Below are 22,224 nucleotides of genomic sequence, written 5' to 3'. Positions count from 1 at the left end.
TTAATCCACGTGATCGTCAACACTGCTACAAGGACAATTGCCAGTCCTTTACTCTCAGAAAACAAAATCAAAGATCATAGATAGAGGTATCTTGTTAAAACTCCCAACCTCCCAAGTGGCTCAGATGAAACTGGATTTGTGCCCCTTTAAGGACCAAGTGTTTCTTGACAGAGAGGGACTCCCATGAATGTTTGGTCTCCCTGATAGGAGATAGCAGACATGTTCTGAAACACATTGAAAGATACCCATAAGCAGTTAAGCTGTGCTGGTCTACTTCCCTGTCTTTCCTAGGATGGATGTAAGTCGCATCCATTCACAAAGCAAAGAAAATAGAATGAAGTCTTCCTCATTCTTAGGTATACAAATGCCTTATTCTAACACACTGGGGTCATGGTATAATCAGTCCCCAGTTTTATGAAGACATGGACCCAATGCCACCAGCCACTGACCTTCATAAGTGATGAGAGACCCAAGACACGGACTGAGACAGGTGTCACACTGCTGCTGTCCCCTGACAAAATGCTTGCACAGTTTCACTGAAGTCTGTATCTCATTAGCTTGAGACTGAATTCCAGCCTCATGCTCAGCATCTGGCCTCAGATATAGAGGACAAGGTAGTAAATACCACAAGGTACCCAGAGAACTCAATATTGGTAGATTATGTAAATGCATTTCTCACTGCCATGACAATAATGCATACCTTCCTATATCTCACACGTTCCTATATGTATGTAAGTGTATGTGCACATACACACACACACACAATTTCCAATGTTACCAAAATTCCATGTTCCAATCTCAATGATACAAAGGTAAATTGACTTCACATTCCATTCTGTATATGGACTAATGAGAGAGAGAGAAAAGACCTATCAAGGTATATCACTTCCAAAAAGGCAACAGTGATAGAAGATGAGATGCCTGTGCACACACAAAAAGGAAAAAATAGAAATAGCCCTGCCCAGGGAGAGAGCCAGAGAAAGAGCACTAATGCTGAGACGGGGAAAATAAAGAATTTGCCTACAGAAGAGAAAAACAACCCAGAGGACAGGAGGAACAAAGTCACAGCGAAAGAACATCCAGACATGCTTGTGGACAGGAAGGGTCCATGTCCATGTCACCCGAGAAGAGCTTTCTTATAGTAGAAGGGCGTTGAGAACCCTAACGAGGACAATGGCAATGACAGAACTGATACACGTCTAAGACGCCCTATGAAGAGGTCCATCAAAGACTCACAGAGCCAGCACTTGGGAGGCTTTCCAGATGCTACCACCCAACCTCCTGTAGTGCTACATGTGTCTATAACAGAAACTGGAGGTTCATAACCCTTCTCCATCCTATGTGAAACACCTGAATAATGTCTAGCTCATATTTCAGAATGTGCTAAGTCACAGCTCAGCGTTCTCATAAAAATTCTCACAAGCCACCACTCAGTGTAGATCCTATAGTTCTTCACATGATGTTATAGGCTACAAAGAGGCCTTATAAAATTGAGCAGTGACAGACATGGGGAGATATCTCAGTGGTTAGAGTCCTTGCCATGCAATGTGAGGAGCAGATTTCAAATACCCAGACCCCATACAACTGTCAAATGAGCATGGTAATTACCATGAGCACAACTGTAACTCCAGCCGCAGAAAATGAAGACAGGGGATGCCCAGAACAGGCTGAAAGGTGAGATTAGCCATGTCAGTGAGCTCTAAAGCAAACACATAATCAAGGCAATCAAGGATAATTCCCAACATCAACCTCATGTTTCCACATGTATGCACACACATGTGCAAGTGTACCCACGCATACATATGGGAAAAAATAGGGTAAGGGAGAAATTACAAAATTAGGTATACATGGGGTAGTAGCTTGGGTGTCAAGGTGAAAGAAGGCCTGGAATGGAGAGTCCCATAGTTAGGGAAGCAGCTATAGGCCAAGAATCTGTTCAAGTCAGGAGTCTAATCTGAGGACTCTACTCTGAATCAGTTTCTAATCTGAAACTAAAGGGGAAAAGGCCAAGACCTATGGCCTTAACATGAAGAATCAACTGCCCTTACAACTATTAGAGTATGGATGGGGGTCAGGTTCTAGATCAAGAGACTACTGTCAGTAACCATGACAATGAACACAGTTGAAAAGTAGACTTGGGTGATAGGAAGTTGCCCCTCTACACTTGGCAAATTTGAGGTCATTCCAGTGGATATTGTCCAGAATAACTGGAAGGAAAGAATCAAGTTTAGTAGATACAACTACAATGAAATTACAGGGGCGTATGTAGTGGGCAAGCCTTCTTAGAGGGCCCGTGACAAAGAATATCGAAGAACCAGACGGAAGGATACCCAGAGATACTGTCAAGGCACTGGAAAAGGCAGGGTTGTCCATCCATGGAAGGCGCTTCTTGGCCACATCGTTAATTAACATCATCTTTCTCCTCATTTCTACAGGATTCATTATCTGCTTCTTCACTAGAATACATTACACAACTATGTCTCCAGATGTGTCTCTAGGATGTGCCCCCTAGCACTCAGTAGAGAGCAATAAATATGAAGTAACATGAAGAAACAAAGCCGAACCAATGAAGGAAAGGCTTTCAAAATAGAGGAGTTGTTTTAAAGAATCAGGAAAGAAGGAAGATTGAAAATAGGTCATTAAATTTGAAAATTAGGTCACCAGTGAGCTTAGCCAGAGTCATTGCAATATGTTGGTAGCAAAGCTAAATCACTATGGCTTTGACGAAAGTGGAAGAAGGATGCTGGATCAAGGGACTAGAAGATTAATTTCAAGGGAGATAGATGGAAGCAACCTGAGATCAAATTGTAGATTTCAGCAAATCAGCCAGAAAATGAAAGTTGAACCAAAAGTGAAGGACACGAATCAGGTGAGAGAGACACACACAGCCTAGAGGAAGACTGAGAAGTTGATCTGATGGTGTTTGGGAGATGAACTCTGCTGGTCAAGAACAAATGTTTAGGTATATGGAAGGGAAATGGAAGGATGTAAGCCCAGTCCTATCTTTGGAAAATGAGGGTGACAGAACCTCCTTTTGAGTGGTTCTAATGAGAATCCAAAGAAGGGTAAACAGAGGCTGCGCTGGAAAACATGGCATTCCATGGTATCAGCTGGCGCCATCACCTATGAACACAGAGCTCGGAGAGAAGAGTCAGAAACCAGAGCTTGGCAGTGAAAATTGCTCTGAGTTAGAAAGTCCAGTTTTGTTTGTTTGTTTATCTGCCGCTCAGAATAGTGAACCTTAGCCCCACCTACATAGGTAGGATGCTATGGTCTCGAGATGCAACCATTCTTCTGCAAGGTTATCTATAATCATGAGTTGTGATGTGTCTGTAACGGTGAGGGTATGGCTCAGTGGTAAGGTATTGCCTCGAATGTAAGAGGACCAGCATTCCATCCCAAAGAGAGAAAGAGACAGTGACACACACACACACACACACGCAGAGAGAGAGAGACAGAGACAGAGACAGAGACAGAGACAGAGATGGAGAGACAGACAGAGAGAACTAGAAAGACACAGAGAGAGACAGAAAGAGAGTATGTGTGTGTGTGTTCTGACCTCACTAGTGCAGAAAAGATGGTTGTTTTGACAGCTCCTGCACCCTGTTCATGTTGCTGCTTCGGTGACTCCCTGTGGTATAATATCTCCACCATCTTTCATAATACGGTTCCCTGAGCACACACGGAGCAGCCACATGGCACATGCCATCTTCTCTCCAGTGGTTTCCAGCCCTGGGATTCACAATTTTGACCTATAAAATAAGAAAATTTTACAGAAACCCTAAACTCGTTCCCTGTCTATTTAAATTACTTCCCCGTGAAGAGAAGTCCCGCCAACTCAATGCCTTGGAGATGGCACTGGAGAGAGAGAAATTTGCTTTTGTTAGCAGACTCCATAATTACATGGCGATATGTCCACCTGGGTAATAACTAATGGGATTTTTAAAACTTTTTTATATAAATATTTCAGTTTCTTCGCTTGCTAGATTGACTTTCTCCTCAGTGTTAATTGACTCCGTGGTCTTCACCTGTGACAACATTTCTAACCGATGTCTCTGCCCATTTTTATTTCTTCCTCGGGAGCCTGTTCCTGGATGACTTCATTTAAAAATGTTAATACTATGAATAAATATTAACTTATTTTGCTTAGGGGAGGGGAGGGAACAAGTGACCCTCTGGGGGGTGATTGCCAACCCTGCAGCCGTTTATTTCATGCAATGGGCCACCAGGCTTTAGTTTGGCCTGTAAGTTTCATAAACTAGAAAAATCTGTGTCTCCTTTAACATTATCCTTCATCATCCTCTGCTGAGTGGTTCGGGAACCCCCACCTCCCATGCCCCTCTATAGAGGCTTTAGGTTGGCAAATGGAGTCTCTTACTCCAAGGAACACTTGGGAGGCTTTTCTATACCAATGTGCCCTTTCACCAACCCTGGATATACTTGGGATACTAAACACACCATAGTAACTCCATTTTACACCCTGTCCTATTTGTCTGCTTCTATGTTTCAGTAGTTTTGAGTCAGGATCTCACTCTGTTGCCCTGGCTAGCCCACAACTCATGGCAATCCTTCTGCCTCATCCTCCAAAGTGCTGGAATTATAAGTTTACATCAGCCACCAACCCAACCATTTTTTGCCTTTTGTTTTGTTGTTTGTTTTTTTCATTCCCTATCCTGGGAGTAAGAGCTCAGACCTCAAGATCTATCTTTCCCCTCTGTCAGTCACAGACCATAGGCAATGGGGTGACCTGGGATACAGAGCTACAGGAAGAGTTGTGCCTTTTGCGTCCTTGCTGATGAGACTGTGATCTTTCTACAGATGTAAGGATTCTCATATCAATGCCCTCTTCTCTTTCACCATTCCACTGACTGCCCGTCACACAAGTGACCCACCACTGGACACCTCCTGCCCCTCCACTCTTCCCCTTTTTTGTCAACTGAGCCCTAACTCTTCACCGTTCCTGAACACACACACTGGCCCCCATTTTCACTGCAGAAACTCAAGACGCTTGAAGTGTCCTCAGCCTGGCAGGGGCCCAGGACCAGATGGTGCACTCCTGCTTCTCATAAAGCCTTGACTCACAAACAGGTCCAAGCTTACTGGCCTCAAAAAAAGCTGTTTTTCCCCATCCTCCAAAGCCGTAGATGGAAGGACAACTTGTTGATTGGCTCTCTTGCCATCACTGTCAACACCCTGTGACCTCTGAATGGCACACAAATCTTCACTTGTGTCCCCCATGATCCCTGGAAGGCCACTGATGAGAATGACCTCCTCTCCCTGAAGGAAAGAAGGAACTCAGGCCATGAGACATTAACAACAGGCGACAGAGGAGTTCTGCTGTGAACCCGCCACCTCTCAGATGGGACTTTTCGCAGCTTGGTGGTGACAAGCCCCCTCAGGAAAGCTGAAACCGTTAATTGCCAAGCTGACATCATGGGGTTTGGCTGGCAGATTGGCTCTCAATCCGATGTAGCTTTCTTCCTGAGCCGATGGGGCATGCCACACATGGCCCTCGGTGTTACAGCACTCTTGGGTGACTGAAGAGCAGAGGGACTTCATAATGGAACAGAGGACTTCTCACCTCTCCATCACCGACTCAGGTGCAAGAGCCGAAACCTTCTGGATTTGACATGAGTGTCCAGGCTATATCAGCTGCACAAATGCCATTTGCGTGACCAACAGTCACCACAACATTTCATGGCAGGACTTGGAAGTGCACTCTCTCAGGTCACGCCATGAGGCTAAGGAACAGAATCCATGGCCCTTCTCCACCTGCTCTGTGACCTCTAGGGGAGATGGTTCTCTGCCAACATCAAATATTGCAGAAATGCAAATTTCCTTTGGCTGCATTGAAATTACATTTACAGTTCAACAGCTTTGTTCTTCCTGGCTCTTAATGTTCATCCATTGCTGACAGAACAATGGAAACACGTTACCAGTTACCAGTTAAAAACTTTATGGTAAGTCCTAGCTCACCTGCCTCATGGGCAAATGAATACTGACCGTGAAATCTGCCTGTACATTTCAGTTCACAAATATTCGCACACTAGGGAATTTTCCCCAACCCTGGAGCTCCCTCCACAGCAGCGTGGGACCTTGTCTTGCCAAACACCTGAGTTATTTCTGGAAAATAACTTTTATTTCCCAAGAAAAAATGGCAGGTGACACAGAAACGTCCCTTCTTGTTTACCCCCTGTCCATCATAAGGTTCTCTTCTGAGTTAACCCCTTTCCTTCTCTTCACTCCATGGGGTTTCTCTTGCCTCTTTCTGGAAACTTCTTGCATAGTCCCAACCCCCCAGAACTCACTTCTTAGAGTTGAAAGCAGAACTGTCCTTTCCAAGGGGCTTAGTCATCCAGGGAAGCTTCTGGAATTCGTGCTCATATCACCGAGGGCCCAGCAGTGAGACTCATGATGGGAAACTGGCATCATAAGTGAACACCCTTCCCTCCTTTATCCCCCTCTGCCCTTCTGTGCCCAAGCCCTTCTTTGCCCAAAGGCCCTTCCTACCTGCTGTGACCACCTGGATCCTAGCCTCCCCAAGGAAGCCCTCCCCTGCCTCCTCACATACAGGAACTTACAGTGAGCACATGGAACCCAAAAGCACATATGACCCAGAAAGATCTCCATTGCCCCCTCTAGCTGAAGGCTCCAGGAGGTGGGGGTGAGGACAATTCTTTCTGATCACCTTCTCTCCTCTGAATCCCAGAACTACATGAAAAACCGGCACACTGTGGGCACTCTGTGGACAGGCATGGGATGACCAAGTGTCTCATTAATGTTCATCACAACTCAACACCTATGCTTTTTTAACTCCCTATTTGACTAATAGAGACTTAAGGGCTCCAGGAGGATACAACCTTGCCTCAGACTGTGCAGCAAGATGGCAAAAGCAAAACGTGAGCCTGGGGCCTCGAACTCTTCTCTTTCCATTGTGTTAAACCTGCTTCTGAACCTCAGACAGTACTGAAAGGTTCATGGAAAACAAAACACCCTTGTCCTCAGCTCTGATCTTCGTCTTTTTTGTGGCAGCCAGGTAGGGTAGGAAACTGGGTTGCATCCATACAGTTAAAACCTATGATAGTCATCAACCATTCCCCTCAGTTGAAATAACCTCTCTGGTTCCTGAGATGCCCTCATACCCACATCAACATGGTTCTGAGACACAGTGGGGTAGGTGAGGCACTTGTCTTGGATTCCAAACATAAAGTCACCAGGATTTCAATAAGCAAAAAAGTGATCCAATGCAGTGTTTAAAAACTGACATGCAGGGTTGGGGAGAGAGCTTGCCCAGTGAAGTGCTTGCTAGGTGACCATGAAGACCAGGGTTTGTGTCCCCAGCACCCATATCAAAAGCTGGGTGTAGCAGCACCCTTCTGTGATCCCAGCACTGAGGAGACAGACAGTGGAGATCCTGAAGCTCTCTTGGCAGCCGGCATAGCCAAGTTGGTGAGCTCCAGGTATAGTAACAGAGCCTGTCTCAAAAACTAAGGGGTAGAGGAATTGAGGAAGACGTCCTGTGACAACCTCTCACCTCCACCTGCACATGCCCACTCGTGCATACACACCTGCATATATATGTGCACATGCATCACACACACACACACACACACACACACACACACACACACACACTAAACCTGACATCACTGGTAAAGACATAGCTCCGTGATTTATTAAGGCTATCATTAAGGAGTTGGAGAGAGGGAGCTAAAGAGATGGCTCGGTGGTTAAAAGCACTCAGTGTTATTGCAGAGGACCAGCTTCATTTTCCAGCACCAACCAATTTGGCAGCTCACAACCATCTGTAACTCCAGTCCCAGGGTACCAGTCCCAAGGTATCACATGCCCTCTTCTGACCTCTGTGGGCACCAGAGATGCACATATATCTCAAAGATACATGCAGGTAAAATACTCATATATGTAGAATAAATCTCTTTTTTAAGTGGGGAAGGAGAGGGGAAGAGAAAGTCAAACGTTTGATAATAAGCAAAACATCTATGTTTTGCAGAAAAGCAGAGTGGGCAAACTGATCTTTGCACTGCCTCAAGTTCCAAGGTGGCTGCACAAGGCTCTGCTCTGAGTTTTGTAGCTCTCAGAGGTAAGCAGAGGTGGCAGACGGCTTGACATCTATCAGACACCTCAGTCCAGGCCCAGGGCAGGTTAGGAACATCTGTCTGGCCTGCTACGCGAAGAGCCCAGAGGAGCATCCACAGACATGTGAGCATTTCATTTTTTGAGTGTCCTCATTAGAAGTGGAGCTATAAGCCGGAAAGCCACAAATGATGGAGTACCGCTTCCTGAAAGAGTTTCAAGGGCATCTGGACCACCCTATGTTCTAGGAGAAGCACTACCCCAGGAGGCCCGGAGGTCACAGCTCTAGGGAAATGGACAGGATTAAAAGCCCCCAGGGGCTACCTTAGCATGATAGGAGCTCCTATGAAAAGGGACTAAGATCTGTAGCCTTGAAGGATAAACATGAATCAGCTCTAAGCTGAGGGGACAGGAGCATCCTGGGGTTGACATGGGCTGGTGTCCAAGCTTCCAAAGTGAAATGGTGGCTAAAGAAGAGCAGTCACAGAGTCTGGAGCTGATTTTATAAGAAAAAGGAAGGTTATAGCTAAAGAGGGGCTCATCTGGGGACCATAGTAGCAATAAATACTCAGTCTACTGATGGCTCAGTTGGAAGGGAGGGAGCATACGGGTGGGGAATAGGACAGTGGCATCACAGTGGTCCATTACACCAGGAGCTACCAGGTGAGGTGAGGAAGAAGTGACTGACTCCAGACACAGTCCAGGAGGTGAAGCAGCATGGCTTCCTGAGAGGTTCAGTGTGGAGACGGAGGGAGGCTGATCCTTGGATCTTGTAACAGGGCGGGGTTGGAGAGGCAAGAGAAGTCTTAAAGTGCAGGAGCTGTGAGGTTCAAGTTGGAGTAGGGGGTTCTCGTCAGTCTCTGGCCAAGGTATGATATGAGAGAACAGGATAAACAGCCACTGCAGTGCCCTGACCCCCAACTGAAAACAATCACCCCAAACGGCAGTCTCCATCAGCCCCTCCCCCTCTCGTCTTACTCACAGCGATGAAGTTTATTCCTAATAATACGGTTGTGATAATTTATTCACCGCCCTTGTGTTTTAGAATTACCATAGCTGTGGAATTTATATTCAACAGCACCATTACAATTTTCAGCTACTAATGAAATTATTGTTTCTGTTTGTGATGTGTTTGGGAGCTATAATGATAAACATTTCCTTTCAAAAATAACCACTGCAATGTTTATGTCCTCAAAACCTGCCATAAATGACAAATTGCCAAGGGCCCCTAAGCAGTTAAACTCTCTTCTTGGGAAGGCTGAGCTTCTCGCTTTTGCCATAGTGGGAATTAGATCCTGGAGTAGATAGGATTTGCAATACCAAAGGTTGACATTTATAATCTAGGACTGTGTGGTCTCCAGGTATTTTTGATACTATAGCTCATCAACCACAACAAAAAAATTTAAGTTTGGTACATACTCATAAAGCATGCTGATGCTCGATTTATAATATAATATAACGTAATTTCGCTGTGATTATTTTCCACTGAGCTAATTAATATACAATGCATACAATGAGACATCCACCAAAAAGAATTTGAGGGGATAGTAAATAGAGTCACACAGACCTGCTACCTCCATCCCTCTCCCCATTGTGGGGAACTTGCCTGGGGAGTCTCCCTGTGATGTGGAGAGCCTGGCCTAGAACATTGTCTTCCCACATCCTCCATCTTTCTCATCCATTAAGAGAGGAACTGATATAATATTGGATTCCCAAGCCCCAGGGCTAAACACAGAACCCTGAAAGAAGGCTTGCTGGGGAGACGGGAGCACCATTTTCATCTGTTTTAAATTTGAGGGTTTTGAGTGAGAAATTCTGCTGAGCACTGGGGCTTTGTAGTTAATAAGATCAGGTCTAAAAATCCACAGCTCCCCAGAGCAGTGAGGGCTCCTGATGCATGCTGGGAAGAAGTTGCCTGCTCGCCCCCTTCCATGCTTTTTCTATAACCCTTGCTACACTTGGCCCCCAGGCTTTTCTCTCGGGTCCAAGGCAGTCCCAGTGCCTCCTTACAATGTATAACTGTTACTGGGCAGACTCTTATACCCAGGGGCAATACAGCCACCATCTGGGTTCCAATAGCAACTGCTTTTACCTTAAAACAATTTTTTTTCAAAGAAATGTTTAAAAGTCTATGCCACCTCTGACTAGCACCCATGGGAACATTGAAGTGGCATGGAGTGACTTTGCCATAACTGTTCTCATCCCTGGACATCAAAGGTTCAAGACTCAGCTAATAAGATGACCAGTAGACAGTTACACACAGCAAGACCTAAGGCCCTAGCTTTGCTTGCTGTGTATGCCTCTGCAAGTCCCTTACCTCAGAGCATCCTCTCCAGAAGGAACATGCCCAAAAGAGAAGCTATCTTGAGTCCTTCACTCTGAACTTCCCTCCTCTTTATCCTCTCTATCTCAAATAATATGCCTGTTCCTTTGGTTCATGGAGATCCTTCAGTCTAAGAAGCACAAAGAGAGGTCTTCCTCCTTTCTCAGAGTTCCTGTAACAGGAACTCTATCTCATTCCCTTGCAATTGAATCCTGAGAGGCCTATACCATGTTATTTCAATCTAATGGTAGGAACATTTGCAGATACCCCTTCATTGCTCTGAGGTTGACCAGAAGTATCTACAGAACAGAAACCCTTGTACATTTCCCTGCACACAGTGGTTATCAGGGAACATTTGTTGAATTCCAAGTCTCTTCCAAGCTCCTCATCAATTTCTTCCTTTAGCTCCTATCAAGAGGACTAGGAATCCCAGCCTAAGAGTGAGGCTAGACCAAGAAGGGAGGAAACTAGATCATAGAAGATGCTTAGTACCACATGCCTCACACCTTAAACCAAGCCAAAACCTGTAGCCCTGGACACATTTATGCACACACCACCCCATTATTTGGTAATGTTTAAGTTTTTGTGGTTTTGTTTGGTTGTTGACATTTAAAAGCCAGCAGACTCACAAAGCAAGGAAAGCATAGGTAAAAGTGGGATATCCACTCATGCTGAAAAAGCCAAACCCACAGGGCAATGATGGACTACTAAAGGTTTCCTCCTCTCCAGACATAGAGGTCCTTTTTGCTTTACAAGGCCCTCACATTGCCCAGAAATCTAGAGCAGCGTGAAGCTAAGATTTGAAATCCTATCAACTTCACATTTCTTTGAACAGCTGTCACTTACTGGCCAGAGACACTGTAGGGTAGTGACTACTGTAGCGAAGGGCAAACACACGCTCTAGTCACCACGCAGCCAGACTCCTGCAGTCCTGGGAGGGTTCCACCTGCAGTGTTCACTTAGCACAGGTTTCCTGACCCACTTCCCCTATCCTGACACTCTTCTCCCTGCTTTGATTTATTCTCACTATAATTACCTAATTGCTTCTGTGTCCTTCCACTTCCTTTTCCGATTAGTATTCCCCTGCCCTGTTCCTGCCATGAGATCCTGTTGGTAGGACATCTGAACCAGACCTTACCTCATTCTCAGAGTCTAGGCTGCTGCAGCCTTGCTTCTGAAGCAAGTCAATGAGGAAGGAGCAGGGGCAGGACCATAGGCCAAGCCATGGACCTGGCCAAGGGCAGGGCTAGCGGCAGTAAAATTCATTCCTAAGGCTGGGGCGACCTCAGTCACAGGCCCTGGAGGCCCAGGAGGTAGGAGAAAGGGTCAATGCCCAGAAAGTGCAGCTTGCTGGCGTAGGTGAAGGCCAGCCTCACATCTGTCAACCCCTCTGACCAGGTTCTTTGCCAGGAGAGGAAACAGAAATACAGAGGCAGAGGTAGAAAAGGGGGAGGGGCGGTAATAGAAAGAATGGCAGCAAAGGAGTTTGCAAAAGGAGAGGAGAGCTCAACAGAACCCCTGAGATCCAGCAGGCTCCTCGCAGAATGCGTTCCTACCCAGAAGCACACAGCATCACCTGATTTAAGCAACGCAAGGAATGTGAAGTACGATTTGTCCTTAAAATTCAACAGCACAAGAATGAAAAGAAAAGGCTCCGGCGAGTTGTGACATTTAAGTGGTCATGCATTTTTCAACATATCGGCTATGCAAAGATGTTTATATTCCTCTCCTCCGCAGTCATGTTTCATTTAAATAGGGTGAAAAATGCCTTCAAAAAGTTTAATTAAATAAAATAGAAGCACAGAAAGCAAAGTTAGCTGCAAAAGACTTTAAAGGTATTCTTCTTAAAGGGGGGAGAGAAATATAAATTCCATAAATAATGAGGGAGAGAATAAAAAGCCAAGGGGTAAACTAAATAAATACCCTTGTTATCTCCACTCCTTGCCGTTTCAAATCCAAGTGCATTTTTATCTTGTATTATATTTCTAAAAATCCAGAAGAAAAAATGTCAGGAGTTGACAACATGTAAAGGTTCATGGATGCTGAGTTAATCTAAAGCCTTTCACGAAAGGGGGAAAAAAACTTCATTTAAAGAAGCAATTTTTAAAAAAATCTGTAGGGCTGCACGGACGGATTTAATTCATCATCTTGCAAGCATGCACAATGAAGTTCACAAAGGTCTAATAGCAGCCCTGGCTAGATTCTGGCCCATCCATCTCGGCTCTCTGTTCATACACGCCGGCGTTAATACGCACCATAATGACAGCAACAATAATGACCTTAACTTGGGTAATCCATTTGTTGACAGCAGGTGATAATTCGGCCATCCTGATAGTAATCTGTTTTTTTGGCAAACGGGAGAGAAGGCTATTTGCCACGTACATTTATTTTTATGGGGATGACATGTTTTATAAAGCTGGATGAGGGACAGTACAGGTGTGGAATTAATTGTCCAAGTTGCAGAATATGTTCGTGCTGGTTAAATCTATAGCACACAGTGGCCCTGACACAACAAAATGCTCGCTTCCATTAAGTAACCACAGGCCTGGCTTTCCAGTCATGGCACTGCCTTTTTGCTGAGTGAAGAGCTTGGGGCTTCCTTTTGCTGCCGGTTTATGATCTGAGCTCTTTAATTTTCCCAATCCAACTCTTAGGGCCACAAAGACAAGCCGCCTGACTTTTAAATAACATATTCCCCCTTTTAAATTTCTGCTTCCTACCATTTCCTGTCATGATAATTACAATAATTTGTATGCAGTTCCTGGGATCACATTCCTAATTGAGTCCTAAATTGGTTAGCCTCATGAAGTTACTAGTATGCTTTTTTAACCTGCACAAAATATCTATTTTTTTTCCAGCTGGGCAAACAATCTTCATTGTTTCATATATTCTTTACCTCCCTTCCTTTTGTTTTAATATCACTATTTTAGTTCAAAAAAAAAGTGAGACTTTTCAAAACAGAAACATTAGAACCGAAGGGGAAGATTTGGTCAGAGAGAGTCTTGCACGTGACCAACCAACCAGGTCAGAGTTCAGGCTGGCCTAGAACATTCTAGGTAGCCCAGGCTACTCTTGCCTGAGTCCCAGAGTTCTGGAATTACAGATGTGGAGTCACTCTGCCCATCCCGTGAAAGTAGTTGTTTTTTAAAGGGATTATCACAGCCAGACTTCTGTTTTAGAAACATTGATTCTTAGGCAGTTCAAATTAATAGTCTATGGAACTTGTCTAAGCTAAAAATATGTAAATGCAAACACATAAACTAAAGTTAGAGCAAAGAGGAAAAAATGAGATTGGGGAATTTTCACCTGCAGGGAAGCGCCCATTCAGCTGGAAGATGAAACTAATTCAATAAAACAGAACAGCTGGGCGTGATAGTGCACACCTATAATCGGAACCCTCAGGACTCTGAGCACAAGGCCTTTAAGTTCAAGACCACCCTGAGCTACACAGAGAGACCTTGTCTAGATGAATAAATAACAGAGTATAATACAAAGTTGCTATGGTCTGAAATGAGTTATCCTTTAAACGCGCACACACACACACATGAACTTGCAATCCCCACTATAAAGTGTTGAGAGGGAGGGAATGAGGACTTTGCATTAGGGAATGGGTTCATCCGTCTGTAAGGGAAGTGCATCAATGGTAAATGGGACCTCTCACAAGTAAACTGTTTGGTTAGATCTTTTGCCACATGATGCCCCAGCATCACTGTGGGACTCTATAGCTAGAAGGTTGTCACAAAACAAAGTATCTTGACAGTGAGCCAGAACCATGGGCTAGCTTCTTGCCTTACCAGGAAACAGTGGCTTGAACGTGTATGTAAGTCATCTGCCTGGGAGAAAGGAGAACGGAGGATGGCTCTTTGGATAACCTCACCCCAGACCTGGCAGTGCAGCTGTACTTCAGCCTGCAAGGCCTGAAGTCAGTTCAGGGAATCTTCCGCTGAAACCTTCTCCCAGGGTTAGGCCACTGGAATTTCAGGTCTACCACAAACACACATCCATGTTTGATCACTACATCGGCCAGAATCCAGACTCCATGGTCAGTGGCGTCCACAGGTGTGACCATTGAATAAGATCTCAAGATGGATTGCCTTGCTCTATTGAAGGCACATAATCCCTGACTGCTTTTTCATTTAAGCGTTTTCTAAATCATGTGTCTGTGAGGCTGTGTTGAGACAAAAATCAATACGCTGACAATTCCTCTTTGTCTCTTCTGACGACAAACCAGTCTGTCAGTGCCCCTATCCTGCCATTTCACACAGGCTCCTTTCAAAGTGGCAGGGGCCGGGTTTAATATAATTATACAATAGTAATGACCTCACGTGCGGAGGATGAAATGTGGTGTTTGCTTGGCTTAGGGTTTAAAGCATGTCAGTGGACCAGAGCGCCGATCCTTAGCACGTTGGAGGTTCTCGGGTCTGGGTAGGGCAGGAGAGAGGTCTTAAGCCCTTCCATGTTTATTGGACAAATGCACACACTCTGAGAATGCAGAGAACATTTCCGGGAAACAGGTGTTGATTCAACGCCAGTGAAATGGGCTTCTAATTCCCAGTGGCGCCTTGCCCTGGAATCTAGCATGTATCAAAGTCAGAATGGGAAAGCAGACAGCGTGCTTTCTCCACATCCTCACTGCCTCCTGTTGTTTCTGTTTCTCAGTTTGTTGTTTTTGTATAGTTTTTATATAATTGGTTTATAGTGCTTATATATATATATATCTTATATTGTTTTTATTTATCACACAGAGGTGTGGTGATATCAAAATGTGGTTTTGATTGGCATCTGCCTGCTACTCTAGTGACTGAGCGTCCTCTCATACTTCTGGGCGTCTTCTGGTGATCCGTGTATTCAGGTCTCTGGCCTACAGTCTTGATTATTTTTAAGGTAGCACACAGAGTGGGTCTTGTCATGGCACTTGTGTACCTGTCCTTATACTTGATTTTCCTTTGTTTCCTCCCCGTCTTCCCTCATTGGCGTCTCCTCCCCTTCCAGCCGGTTCCCCTTCTCCCCCAAGTCAGCCCCACCCTGCCTTTTACTTTCTTTTCACAGAAGTCCCACTACTATTTCTGTTTCCACCTCCCAAAAGATCTCTCCCTTCAGAGTTGGAGAGGTGGCCCAGTTCTTAAGAGTGCGTCCCTCTCTTGCAGAGGACCCAAGTTTGATTCCCAGCACCCACGCGGAGCAGCTCACTCTAGCTCCAGGGGGATCTGACTCCTTTGGCCTCTACAGGGCAGCACTCATATGGTCACTCCCACACACAGGGACACCGTAATTAAAAGTAATAAAATCAATCCTTTTTAAAAATCTCTGTCCCTCTCACGATGCCACTTCTAGCTTCAAACTGTACAAATTTACACACACACACACACACACACACACACACACACACACACACACTTAAGCTCCACATAGCAGAGAAAGCATGTGGTATTTGTTTCTTTCCTGAGTCTTTTTAACCCATTTGGACTTACACTATCTAGTGCAGAAACTCATCACATATTTTAATCCATCAAGGAAAGGAAAGAGACAGTCTATGTTTTGTGTAATAACTCAGAAGATGCTGGGGAAAGGTCTGGCTCTCACAGCAGAGAATGTGGGAAACAGAATCTTCTAGAGAATTGTCTCACATCTTTGCCTTTTCTTGCAAATCTGTCTGCAAACTACATATACATGTACACACACACACACACACACACACACACACACACACACACACTCCTTTCCAGTAATGTTCTTGTGCCCTGCCAGGCTCTCTCATCCACCTGACTGTTGCCCCTTCTTCCCTGTGTTCCTCTAGTCCTCCCTTAGAGCAGCTGTGGAATTCTCCAGAGCCCAAGCCAACTGGAGAACACCAGCCAAGTCTTCTTCAAGAATGACAAGAATTGGGGCTGGGGATTTAGCTCAGTGGTAGAGCGCTTGCCTAGGAAGCGCAAGGCCCTGGGTTCGGTCCCCAGCTCCGAAAAAAAGAACCAAAAAAAAAAAAAATGACGAGAAATGCTCTCTGTTCTCCGCGTCCTGCGCCACGATGGCCAGGCCTTTGAGAGACGGAAGATGGTTCTTCACCAGACAGTAGTGCATCTCCAGTGTTACCTAGCCAGCTCCACTGACACGCTGCCCAGCCAGAGAGCCCCAGGCTCCGTCAACCAATGAGGATGAGGCCTGTGAGTCCAAAGGCTGACCACAAAGCACTAACTGCCCTCTTTAAAACTGGGACAAGTAAAGCAGAGACAGCCAGTGCAGTGCCACACAGAGATGGCTCTGCCCCTGAGATGGAGAGAGTATAGGATCAGAACATGCCGGCAGCCCTTTGCTGACTCAAACCCAAGTGAGTCAGAACAGAACTGGGCTCTAAGAACAAGAGACTCAGCTTCACCTCACTCTTGACCGTGATTGCAAGGTACGCCAGAGTCCTCCCAGGGTATCTGCTATGCTATCCACTCTTACAAACCAAAGAGCCAAGCAAAACAAAGAATAAAAACCAGGTCCCCAGGTTCTACTGTGTCCCTCGTCCACTCCTTTCTCTCATACTTAACCTAACCCTCCCCATTTAGGTTTCCCTCAGCATTAGAAAAAAAAATTGGCTTGAAACATTCCCAAGAGACATTCTTTTCTATGGGACAATGGCAGCCTATGACTCACATCTCCCAGAAATGTCGTTCTGACTTATCCCTTCCAACTGGGCAGCTCTTCTGCTCCCTAACCAACAGAACAGCTGTCTGCTTTAAGAAAAAAAATCCAAAGCCCTCCACTGTTAAAAACTGAGTGCCTAGACTGTCTCCATCCTTATCAGCCATGGAATCCCATCTCATGATAGAGAATCACGGACACCTGCCCTTCGCTTCTGCCATGCTGAATTCCCTAGTCTCTCCCTCAAAAAGGATGGTTTCCTTACATAGGCAGATGGAACATTCTCAGAACTTTACAATAACCCAGCTGTCCGAGCCAAAGGCTCAGCACACCTTGGGTGTGGGGTTTGTCTGCTGTCCAATGCCTGAGGGACTGACTTCAAATTCCTATGCTCTTACCAAACACGCCCATTAGCCTGGCATACTGCTGGCAAGCAGAAGCAGCTGCACAAATGCTTTTTGGTTTAAATTAGTGTCTTAGCTTCTTCTCCTGTTGCTGTGATAGAAGACCCTAATGAAAACAATTCAAGGGAGGAGGGATTTATCTGACTTGCCATCCCAGGTAACTGTGAAGTAAGCTGGCAGCAGCAGGCCTTGAGGGAGCTGGTCACCATGCATCTGCACTCAAAAAGCAGAAAGCTGTAAAGGCTTGCTTTTGTGTACTTAGCTTACTTTCTCGATTTTGACAATCCAGGGTGGCAGCCAGGGAATGGTACCGCCCACAGTGGGCACGCCTTCCCACCTCAATTAATGAAATCAGGATAAACCTCACTAGCATACCCAGAGATTATTCCCATGTTAGTCTAGACTCTACGGAGTTGACAATTAATGCCATACACAATGGTTAGCAATTCACTTTCTTTAATCCCTATGACAGCCACCTCTCACCTGACTCACACAAGAGGCTCCAACTGACCTCATTCTTACCCCTTCTCTGTTAAGGAGTCAGACATCAGAAAGCATCAATCAGGCCTAGTCCTTCCTCTGCTCCAAACATTCTCAGTGGTTTCCAATGTCATTGAAATCAATTCTAGATTCCTCATGGGGCCTGTGGTCCATCATGACCTGGGCTATGTAATTCCTGATCTTATCTCTCACCGCACCCTCTCTGTTCCTCAGCCAGTTTGCTGAGTGGAGAATGCTTTCTCTGGAGCCTGCCCTGAAGAAGGCTCAACCAAGCCCTTCCAAGGAAGGTGACAACTTCCAGCCTGGACATTTCACATCTCATGCAGTGTGACCCATTCTTGTCACAGGTTACTCTCTGTGGCCCATTTTCATAATGGTCACAGACATTTTCAGATAGTATCATGTGTTGACACCACTCTGTCCAGTGTTGTTGGACTGATTATTTTGTTCTTGCTTTCTGTGCCCAAGTCTTCAAATCATGCCTGCTCTGCTATAAGTACTTGCAAAGCATTGTTCCCTTATTCAGAAGGACAACCTCTTAGCTTGTATTCAAAAGAATGGGTGTTTTTGAGACACTTTTGTTCATAAGACATTCCCCATTTCTAACCCCAGAGTACTAATTTCCACCTTGATATTACTTTCTCCCCCAATAATAGAAATAATAGCCACCATTTGGTTTTGAAATACCACTCTATATTAAATACCTAGACAATCTGCATTTATTATAGGTCAACCAAAAAAGAACTGGATATTACCTGTCTTCTATAATTGGATTGTATTTTCTGAGGAATCATGTTATTCTGGAGTTTTGCCTTCTAATTTTCTTTGGTATTATATGTTTTTATTCCTTGCAAATAAATGGGCAAATTGTTCCATTTTTGCATGCAGAAATCAGGAGGGAAATATTAAAATCTTAATCAGACTACAAACCTCCTAGAAATGACCTGACTCGTGTATATCTGAGCATAAGGCTTCTGAATAAAGCAATAAACAAGTGCATTCTTAGAAAATACTGTAGAGAAACTGAACTCACCATCATCATGATCTCTGGGAATAAATCCAGCATAGGATAGCTGAATCAAACAGACCATGGTTTCTCAAAATGGTCTCTTGTATATCTAATTAACATCATTTAATATACCACCCCTCTGTCTCTTTCGTTCTTAATGTTTTATTAATATATGTAAATTATACATAATAATGGGTTGTTATGACATTTTTATACATGTACATAATGTATTCTATCATTTCCCTCTTATTCCTCTCTGTTCCCCTTCTCTACCCCCATTCCCATTAACCTTCTTCTTCCTCCCATCCCTCCCAACTGGTCTTTCCTTTGTTTCCACTCAATGTGTGTGTGTGTGTGTGTGTGTGTGTGTGTGTGTGTGTGTGTGTGTGTGTGTGGTGTCCCATTTGGGTTTCATTAGGGTTGTTTGTAGTAGTTTGTTTGAGTGAGTTTGTTTTACAGGAGAACATTTGCCTTACTGGTGGCTATACCACTGAAGAAAATGTCCCATCATCCCCCACCAACCGTTATCTGCAAATAACTGGAAGGGTAGGACCCCAAAAGCTCCTTCCCTAGGATGCTGACCAGCCTAGTCTTCTGCAGAGCTTGTGCAAGTTCTCGTAGCTTCTCTTGACTTCAAGGTTACCACAGCCATGCCATGTCTTCTGTCAACATTCTGCACCACTCCTTTTGTCCCTTCTCTGCGTCTTGGAGTTTGGAGGGATGATACAAATGTCTCTCTTATGTCTGAGCATTCAACAGTCAATTATTCTCTACACTTTGACCAGTCTGTCTCTCAGTATAAAACTGACATCATGACTTGCTCCCTATGTGTCGAACATGTTCCTAAACTCATAGAGCCTATAATCTCATTTAACTGCTAAAAATCAGAAAGTAGATGTTGAAGGTCCATTTCACAGATCAATAGACAGGGTTAGTGATGTGCAAAACCAACTGTGAAGCATGCGACTTTCACTGTCACATCTAGTTACACTACCTCTGAAACTTTCTTGTAGAAGGATTTCTCCCAGGGGAGGCTACAATGTTAAAGCAAGGCAGAATTCTTATACGAGTCTGCCTAGGAAGACAGAAATGTTTTGAGAAGTCTCCTGGTAAAAGCGAAGGGATGACACTCACTAGGAAAAATGGTGGCAGCATTACTAACAGCCTTGTTGAATTTATCACTACAAGTAACCTTTCTCTCGCGCCTTGATTTTATAAACACTGCATATTAAATCTGGGCCAGGTGCCTACAGTCATCTTTGAAGAGCGTATTTCATCATCTGAATATCTGGCCATTGAAGAAAAGAGAATCGCTTGTCCCAACTTCTACCAGTGTTTTCTCTGCCCTGTGATAATACAGGGACCCGCCCTTTCCTGCCTCATGAATGCCACCCAGGGACAGTACTTTTGCTACAGAAAGATTTTCTCAGAAACCAAAAGCTATCTAGGAAAACAGTGGTTTCTTCTCTGAACTCCTCTACATCTGCTCCAAGTCAGGAAGCATCGGACATTTGAAGAGAGCCACAGACAGAGTAGATACAGGGGGAGGACAAGGGAACACAGGCTGTCAGCACTTGAGCCTGCCCTCCTGATCAAACACCACACGGTTTTCACTGTTTTACCATTCCAGGCACACGCCATAAACTTTGATTTCATGTTTGCATAAAAAGGAATACTGTTTCTATATTTCTGTTGTATCTTATTGACCAGAATTTAATTAACCCTCAAATAAGAATATTAAAGTTTCCTTAAATATTCAGGGCTTTTCCTATCTCCGACAATAGTTACCCCTAAGTCCTCTGACTATTTATTTTTAAACTACTGAGTATGTTTTTAAACATTGACTGACATTGAAATCAGGCAGTATCCTTATGATGTCTTCAAGGTCATTCACTTCTACCCATGTATACAATCAGTGGCTAAATTATTTTTAAATACTCTTGCCTACACTATGGCTACTACATTCTCTTCCCTGGGATCGTCAAACGTGGAATGTGTGATATAGTTTGCCAAAGGTTTGACCAGACAATTTTCTGAATGTTTAAATTGGATGATCAACATTTAAATGAGTGGATTTGAGCAAAGCAGATTACCCTCTCTGGGGTAGATAAACCTCATCCAGTCTGATGAAGGTTGAGTGACGTTTTCTTGTAAGTTAAGCTGTGACTCTTCCCTGCATCTCAAGCCTGACAGCTTACCTTGCAGACTTTGGACTTACCAGGTCTCTAGAGCAGCATGATCCAATTAATTACAAACAGATCCAGTAGATGAGAGATTTATAGATAGATGAAGATATATTGATAGATGATAAATAGGTAGATAGATAGAGATAGATAGATAGATAGATAGATAGATAGATAGATAGATAGATACTCTTGTCTATTTCAGAATCCTGAATAATATAGACTGATTCAGACAATTTTAACATCATCGTCATTGGCAAGGTACCCCATTTCTTTAGTTAACAGAACATGTGCTAATCACCCAGCAGATCTGGCAAGTTCCACTCTGTCAATTTTCAATCGTTCTGTACTGGTCAGAATCCTGTTGCGAATGAGTAAAGAACAGAATCTTGTCCATTCCATGGCGATGGTCAGACTAAAAGCATAGAATCGGGGTTCACTGTTCTTCTTTGTCTTATAAATCTTGAGACCGTCATGTCTCTGGCAGACTATGTCCTCAGAGTAGCTAATTTTACTTCCTTTTCTATAAGCAGAAAAAGTTGGCCATTTTTGTTCAAGGTAGTCACTGTGTATCAAGGGATCTACTCTTCCATGACTTAGAAGTCATGAAGGCAAATACCCTACCTTCAAAAAGCTTAGAGTCCAGAAGAGCAGAGAAAAATAACAACAATATTTGACATTAGGACCAGAACTCTCAGACTCATCTCTGGACTCATCCCTGTTCTGTGTGTGCACATTTGAATTTGTGTGTGTGATTGCAGACACATGCACACACTGGCAGGTGTATGGAGGTCAGAAGACAACCTCGGCTTTTATCCTTCTAGGTTATTTAAAGCAGGATCTCTTGGATAGCTGTCCAAGATTGGCTTCTGTCTCGGCCTCCCTTTGCCCTACAGGAGGGCAGAGATTACAGACATGTGCTATCATGTCCAGTTTCATGTAGGTGCCCACTGAGCCATCTCCTCAACCCACAGTGGAGTGAAACTGAAAATTAGCTGATAGAAAGTTATACTAACAGTATTACTTTGGTTAAGTTCAGGATGTGGTCAGGTTGGAAGAAAGGGTCCTTGCAGGTATAAATAC

At 44.3% G+C, this 22,224-nt stretch overlaps 1 protein-coding gene and 1 pseudogene across 2 annotated transcripts in view; both read right to left on the bottom strand.

Moving 5' to 3' along the window:
- The window catches only part of Ppargc1a (PPARG coactivator 1 alpha), a 655,711-nt gene that overhangs the window by 614,746 nt on the left and 18,741 nt on the right, over positions 1-22,224 (bottom strand). The window lies entirely within an intron of this gene.
- Rpl36-ps6 (ribosomal protein L36, pseudogene) overlaps positions 1-22,224 on the bottom strand; it is a 51,660-nt pseudogene that overhangs the window by 16,248 nt on the left and 13,188 nt on the right.

Source organism: Rattus norvegicus, chromosome 14, assembly GCF_036323735.1.
Source record: "Rattus norvegicus strain BN/NHsdMcwi chromosome 14, GRCr8, whole genome shotgun sequence".
Classification (NCBI taxonomy): domain Eukaryota; kingdom Metazoa; phylum Chordata; class Mammalia; order Rodentia; family Muridae; genus Rattus; species Rattus norvegicus.
Note: the sequence above shows the minus strand (reverse complement) of the source record. Positions and strands in the feature narration are given on the sequence as shown.